The following is a 7,506-nucleotide window of genomic DNA, read 5'->3' on the forward strand; positions in this document are numbered from 1 at the left end:
GCGTCCCTGCGGCCACGGCCACGTTGGCTCCCGCCCGTCCGTCCTGTCACCCGCTCTGCCCGCCGCGTGCCGTCCTGACCCCTCATCGTCAGCCTCAATCCGTCCCCGCCCCAGACCATGATTCCCCTCCCCTTTCCGCTCCCAATTTTCATTCCCAGGCCCCAACTATGTCCATAACTGACCCCCAATCGCCCTACTCCTGTCCCTGTCTCCCTCCTCACCCCTGTCACGCACCTCTTGCTCTCCGAACTCTGCTCCGTCAACACTGACCCTGGCCGCTGTGCCGGGTGGGGGTGAGAAGCCCATGCATGACCTGAGTGCGGGCTGCAGTGAGGATCTCCCTTCTTGCAGCCCAGGATGTAGGTCTGTGATCCAAATCGGGGCTCCTCCTGCGACCAGAGCCCAGGTTCATGCTGGAGACCGATGCAGTGCAGGTCTTTGGTCGCCAAGGTTGGGACTCTGTCACCAGTCAGGGCTCAGCCTGAGACCCGCTGCTCAGTCCACGGATGGATCCCAGTGCGCTAAGATTCTTCCCATCCTTGCAAGTCAACGGTGGGACACAAAGGCTCCAGGCGGTGGGACAACGGGGACCCCTGCTGCGTCTGGGTCCCCTTCAAGGGTCCTTTCCGTTCTGAGCTCCTGTAGCTGTCAATGCCTCCACTGTCGACGGTCCTGGACAGCAAGAGTCTACACTGCATTCCCCGGAGGCTCAAAGGACAGAGAGAAGTGACCCTCCCTGTGTGAGCCCTGGAAGTAGTGTACCAGGCAGCTGTGCAGTGACAAGGTGAACTACTTGGCTGTGGCCGGGAGGCAGCTTCAGCAAGCTGTCAGCAACCTGGCTGACAGCAAGGTCTCTGTCCCTGAAGACACCAAGCTCCAGCCATTAGTTACACTGTCAGGATGGCTGGGGGACAAAACCATCAAAGGGTAGGAAAAGCCTGTAGGACAAGAGGAGTCAGAGAGGATCAAGGAATTAGGATGCTGGAAAAGTCAGCACTGACCAGATTACGTGGCCTGGTGGGCCCCGGGGAAGAACCTGCATTTTTCCCAATGGGCACTGGGGAGCCATGGCAGGTTTTGAGCAGTGGAGGGAGGAACCGATGCAGGAATTTTTCTTTGTTTTTGTTTTTTGAGACAGGGTCTTGCTATGTAGCCCAGGCTGGTCTGGAAGTCATAGAGATCCTCCTGCCTCTGTCTCCTGAGTGCTGGGATTGCAGACATGCACCACCATGCCCAGTGTCAGGAGTCAGAAAGGACCAGACTTCCTGGCTGAGAGGCTATGAAGGGGCACCCTGAATGAAGCCCAGATCCCCACCCAGTGGCGAGTAGGCTGTGGGGTCACCCCTGAGATGAGACCAGGGAGGAGGAAGGAGCAGGCGTGGGTGAAAGATATCCAGATCAGTTTCAAGGCACTCCAGAGATGGTAATTTTTAAATTTCTATTTTTATTTATCTTTGACTGACACATAATAATTTGCGCAAACTTATTCATCATGAGATACAACAGGATGGAGTTTTTTGCTGTTATTTATTTATTTTTTTTTTTTAGACCTAGGAATTGAACCCAAGACCTTTTTCCTGAGCTACATCCCCAGCTCCCCTCCAGTTTTAAAAAAATTTGAGACAGGGTCTTGATAAGTCATGAACTTGCAATCCTGCCTCAACCTCCTAGAGTGCCAGGATTACAGTCATGTGCCACTACTCCTGGATTAGTGTGTGTGTCTATATATATGATAGTATTTAACTTGGGTAATTAGCATATTCATCACCTTCAACTTTTATCATGTCTTTATGTGTTTTTAAAGTATCTTGAGAAATTTAACTTTCTCATCTCCCCCTGAACATGGCATCTCAGTGTGAATTTTTTGTTTGTTTTTGACACAGGCTGTCACCGTGTAGCCGGGCTGGCCTCAGTCGTGGTGAGCCTCCTTCCCCAGCCTCCTGAGTGCTAGGGTTACAGGCAACACCACCGTGCCCAGCTCTTGTGTCTTGACCAGTAGGATTCACTGACCTCTCTGTGTCTCCATCATCGTGGGGGACTGGGCGACATGTTAGGGGAAAACTGGGAGCACAGGGATGTGCTCTTCCCACGGGCTGGCTCGGAAAGTCTTTAAAATTGCAGACGTGGAAGTGAATGAGAGGTAGGAGGCAGAGTTCAGGAGGCCAGGTACTGGAGGAGGAGTGTGGGCATTGAAGGAAGGCTGCTTGGAGGAGGAATGAGGTGGCCAGGAAGGCACCTTCCAGTCCCTTGGACGGGGCTTGGCCCAAAGTAGATCGCTGCCTTGGGAGGCTGAGTTCCAGCAGCAGCAGGCAGTGCCCCCCTCCTTGCCCGCAGGCCCCCACAGATGTTTGTAGAAGTCTGGATGACATCTCAGGGGCACGCCTTGGTGACAGCACCGACGGCCGTCATGACGTCTGATGATTCGCCGCTGCCGGTTCAGACCTGCATCTCTAGTCATGCCCTGGGGATGGGGGGGATGCGGATGGGAGGAAGGGACAGGCCGCGGGGCTGCTGTCGTGCAGACACTGGGGACTCAGGAGCCAGGACGAGTTCTGCCCCGCTCCTAGGGAAGGGTCTCAGGGGGGCTGGGTGGAGGCAAACAATTTTTGGGCTGGATCCAGGAAGGAGGTACAGCTGGGGTCAGTCGCAGGTTGCGATGTGGTCAGCCCAGGGGCTTCTTGGGACGAAGATCGCCGGTAGTGTTGACTGCTGTACCGCCCTCAGCTCGGACAGTGACTGGGACAGAGTCGGTGCTCAGTACATCGTTGTTGAATGAACCGATTCAGTGGAAGGGCTGAACACTCTCCGGGACTGTTCGCCCTCTTGACTAATAGCCATGGCCATTGGGCTGCCTGAGTCAGAAGCGGCGCTAAGCATACTTGTTCCTACTCGGGTCTCACTCAGATCCAGACCTCGCTTCCCTAGAGCTTGAAAAGGAGTTCGCGCCTCCGTGGGCCCGCCCACTCGTGACGTCACGCACCGCGGGGGTCCCGGCCCAGGCCCCGCCCCCTCGGGCTGGGGAGGGGGAGGAGCCGGCGATCCCGACTCCGGCCCCACCCCCCCGGGGCAGAGGGACCTAACAGGATTACGTAACCGGTCGTCGCGTCTCGAGGGACGGCGCCGGATGTGTTGGATAGACCGGGGACAATGGGTGGGGAGCGCCCTTGTCGCCAGGAGCTTGGAAGTGGCAAGGCACCCCCCTCCACTTCTGATTCACTCTTGTTTCCGGCCCATTTCGGCCTCGGCCTCCTCCTTGGGGACCCCTGGCTTCCTCACGTCTTGCACCCCCTACAGTGCATTTCTTTTCCCCGACCCTGCAAATATGCCCTCCTCCCCTTGCCCCCTCCCTGACGCTTCTCAAGTTTTCCCCAAACTAATTGCCTTACATTGTTGCGTTGATTCTTGAACCCCCTAAACTTCCAGTTTCCCACGTCCTCCTTCGCTCACCATCTGGGGTGTCTCTTCCAGCTCCTTCAAAAGACCCCACTGTTCCTGTCTTCCCAATCTCCTCCTTGGTGCCCCAAGTCTTCCCTCAGTATCTCTCGGGTCTTCCTCAAACTCCTCCCTGCTTGCCTCAAGCTGAACCCTAATAATCGTCCTCGTCCCCTAATGCCAGTCTCCTCCAGCCTCTGCGAAGCTGTCCCTCAATCTCTACTTTGTCCCCAAATGTCATCCCCAACCCTCTTTCCCAGCACAGCACTCCAGGGCCCCTCGAGGTCCGCGCCTCTTCAGGCGGCTCCCACGCCGGGCCCAGGTTCCCAGGCCGCTCTCCCAGTGGTGGCCCAGAGACCCAGTTTGCTGCGGCAAAACATTGGTCTCCAGGCAACAGGTCCCGCCCCGCCCCTGGGCTGTGCGTTGCGATTTCGGCTATTTCGGCCGCGGGAGGGCAGGGCGGGTGAGTGGAGGCCCGGCCTGGCCCGCGAGCCCAGGCGGCGCACTGAACAAGGGCCTTCACCTCGAGAGACTTGGCACGATCCGGACCCCGAGACACAGCAACGCGAAAACAGAGATCAGGACCCTGCAGCTAGAAACTTGGGAGACCTGTGCAGAAGCACTCACTGCGCGCTGTCAGGAAGCAAAGATGAGACACCATTTACTTCAAAGGGGCAAGGACGGTCTGAGAAATAACAAATGGTGACCTTAAACACAAGCAACTCCCAGGCCCCACGGGGACGCCCCTGCTGGTTCCATAATCTATTTCTGGGACCACGGGTTTAGCTCAGTGGTTCTGCAGCCTGCCTCACAAGTGCAAGGACCGGAGTTCAATCCCCGCTACCAAAAAAAAAAGACACCTGTCTCTGATCTTCAGGGCCTTTGCATTGAAGGGACTTTCCCTCTCCGACTCTGTTTCCTATCTGTAAAACTGGGGAACATTGATATGCAGCGCTTGGTAAATAAGGCTATGGTGATGTTTAGTGAATCCACAGACCTTGTGCACCTTTCCTGGCACACATCATTCATCACTTGTTTATCCAACCGATATTTATTGAGCATCTACTATATGCCAGGCAGTGATAAATGCTGGGGGCAGACAGCAGCGAACAGGACGATCTCTGTCCTCCTGCGAACTCACTTTTTGAGAGAGCAGAGTGGGGAATGACTAACAAATATACAATAAATAAACACAAATGCACAGATTAGACAAGTACTGGAAAGTAAGACGTGCTGGGAAAGCAGAGAGGGAGGGTTGGGGGTGTCACTGTCGATAGGATGATCCGGAAAGGCCTAAATGAGATCCGGAGTTGCTGAGGGAGAATTGTGCGGATACCTGAGCTAGGATCATGCCAGAGGGAGGAACAAGTGAAGCACAAAGGCATGAAGGTATGTACACGTCTGGTCTGTTGGAGAAACAGGGAGGAGGGCAGTGTGGCAGAGGGAACAAGAGGAAAGGAGGGCCCGCAGGTGAAGTCAGTGAGATTAATTAAGGGCCCATGTGCAGGCCTTCGTGAGGCCTGTGACTTTTACCGAAGGTGTCCAAAGCCCTGGGAGTCTTTTGAGCAAAAGAGCTGATTTCAATTTTAACGGGATCTCTTTGGCTAAATGTGGGGTATAGACTTTGGGGGGATAAAGGTGGAGACAGGGAGATCAGTGAGGAAGTAACTACAGGGGTTCAGGTGGCAGGCAATGAATGGTCCCTGGACTAGCAGGTGCCCAGAATCAGATTCTGGAGATGTTTGAATTTAGAGCTGCGGAATCGGCCAACACATTCCCGGCCAGCAGTCCCCAGCAGTATCACTATTAAATTAGGTGGTGCTCACACCATCCCACAGAAGTCAGTATCTTCGCACTTTAACTGCTTCAGGACTCCTGGCTCAGTGTAGCGCCCATGTCCGCTCCCCTGGACAGAAGATCTCAGTGCCTGGAGCTAGACTCAGCCGTGCACTTGTCCCTTTGGGCGTCTCCTAAGGCTGTACAGTCGTCGGCCACACCCACCAGGGTGTTGCCATGGGGTAACGGGGAGAATGCTGCCTGACTGGTGTTCAGGTTGTCAGGCAGCCACGCGTGCTGGCCTGGGACACTTGCTTAGGGGCAGGTAGGCACATGCCACAGGGCACTCCCAGAGCCTCCCAGCCCGGCATCTGCCTCCCATATCCAACCAGAGTCCTCAACCAGTCACATCTCAGTGTCGCCTGCAGCAACCTGAGAAACACAGTCACAGAGGCCCACGGAGATGTGACACACAGCCCTTAGAGGTGCATTTTCAGGCAGTGCACAAAAACACAAAATTCTTGTGCTCATTCCTTTACTCTTTGACTTCCCTGCATCTCTATCTGTCCTACCTCTCTGATCTTTGTCTCTAACCCCACCTTGTCTCTCTCGGTCACTCCTCCACATTCAGGATCCTCTGTTGCCCTGGAATGAATCCTGCCCCTGGCCATGTGGCACTGGGACAAGCGAGTAGAGGCCCCAGGCCAGCAGTTCTGGCTTGCTGCTTTGGGAGCCCAGGGAGAATCTCACCTACCATAATCCTCGTGGCCTCTTTCCCTAGGATTCTGAGCCACAGCCTGACAGTAAGGGGCTGGAGAAACACACTTTTTCAATGGTCCTCAGGTGAGGGGACCCCGGCCTGCTTGCTCTAATTGCTCCCCTTAATTTCGCAGACAGAAAGACGGAGGCCCAGAGGACAGAGGGCTCCACACAGTGTTGCACATTCATCATTGGCAGGGGCTCAGTGCTGCTCAAATCCTCCTAGAATCCCTGGGAACAAGTTGGCAGAGTTAAAATAGATAAATAAATAAAAGAGAAAGACCCCGGAGTGGGCTGAGGAGCAGAGAGAACGTGACAGAGACACACAGAGATGATGAGACACAGACAGATCCAAGATAGGGGTCACGAAGGAGGCGGGTGGAGAGAGACTTCATCAGCGACTGAAGACAGAATGCTGTTTGTTAGTATAAAGAGTGCATGTTCTTTTGGTGTGGGCCTGGCCCGTGCATTTTGGCCCTCCTTCCTAGAAGCAGCCAGTGCCGTTTACCAAGCCAGGTCCCTCCCCAGACCTGCTATGTAGGATGCGCATTAGATGCATTTATATAACCTGTCCTCTATGCACAATCTAGCTTTACATAACCTGGCTCCATGAGTCATGTTTCAGACCTGGGGCACTGACCTGGGATGCCCAGTGAGAGTGAGAGGGGACCACTACCCCTCCCCAGAAGTTACTCGGTTTCACTGAGAAGTAAGCAGAAGGCAGAGAGGGAAAGGCATCTGCTTGGGGGGTCACACAGCCAAGATTCAGCAGGACAAGGATTCCACCCTATCTGCCAGGCTCTATGAGGAAATAATAAAAACATTACTATCCAACGCCCCACCTATACAGTTTGCCTTGTGCGGCAGGAGGTACTTGATAAACATGTCATTTATCCCAAAACCCAGTAAGGCCAGGACAGAATCCAGTTATTAAATAACATAGTTAATCAAGCCTGTTAGGTACAGAGTGCTTACTACCACTACGTGCTTTACAGAATTTCATACAGTCGCAATTCTGGAGGTGGGTGATGTTATCAGTTCCACTTTAGGAAGGAAAGAGGCCAAGAGGAAGTCACAGGTCAAGGTCACAGAGCAGATATTTAAACTCAGGTTTCTCTGTCAGGATGTGTTAGCCACCCACTCCTATCGGTACCTGCCCACAAAGGCGCGGGCGCACATGGGCACTCAAATCGCACTAACATCTCAAATGCTTTAGGTGGAATGCGAAAAGCTCCTGCCTCACGTTTTCTCTCTGCCTCGGATAGCCTAACCCAAATTCCAAATCCCCTAAACTCTCCATGCCTGGGAAAGAAACTTCTCTCCCCTAAAGTCCAGGATCTCCTAGCGTTCTGGCCCCTTTAAGAGAGAGAACAGTCGGCCGGCGTTGCTGGGCAGCGCCACGGCGGTTGCCAGGCAACGTCAACAAACGACTGGGCCACCGTCTTCTTCGCGCAAACCCCCCCCACCGCGCCCGCCCGCGCAGACGCGGTGACGCGACGGACTGTGGAACGCCGTCGCCTAGCAACGTGAGGGTTGTTT

Source organism: Fukomys damarensis, unplaced genomic scaffold (assembly GCF_012274545.1).
Source record: "Fukomys damarensis isolate Sample0158 unplaced genomic scaffold, DMR_v1.0_HiC HiC_scaffold_19, whole genome shotgun sequence".
NCBI lineage: Eukaryota > Metazoa > Chordata > Mammalia > Rodentia > Bathyergidae > Fukomys > Fukomys damarensis.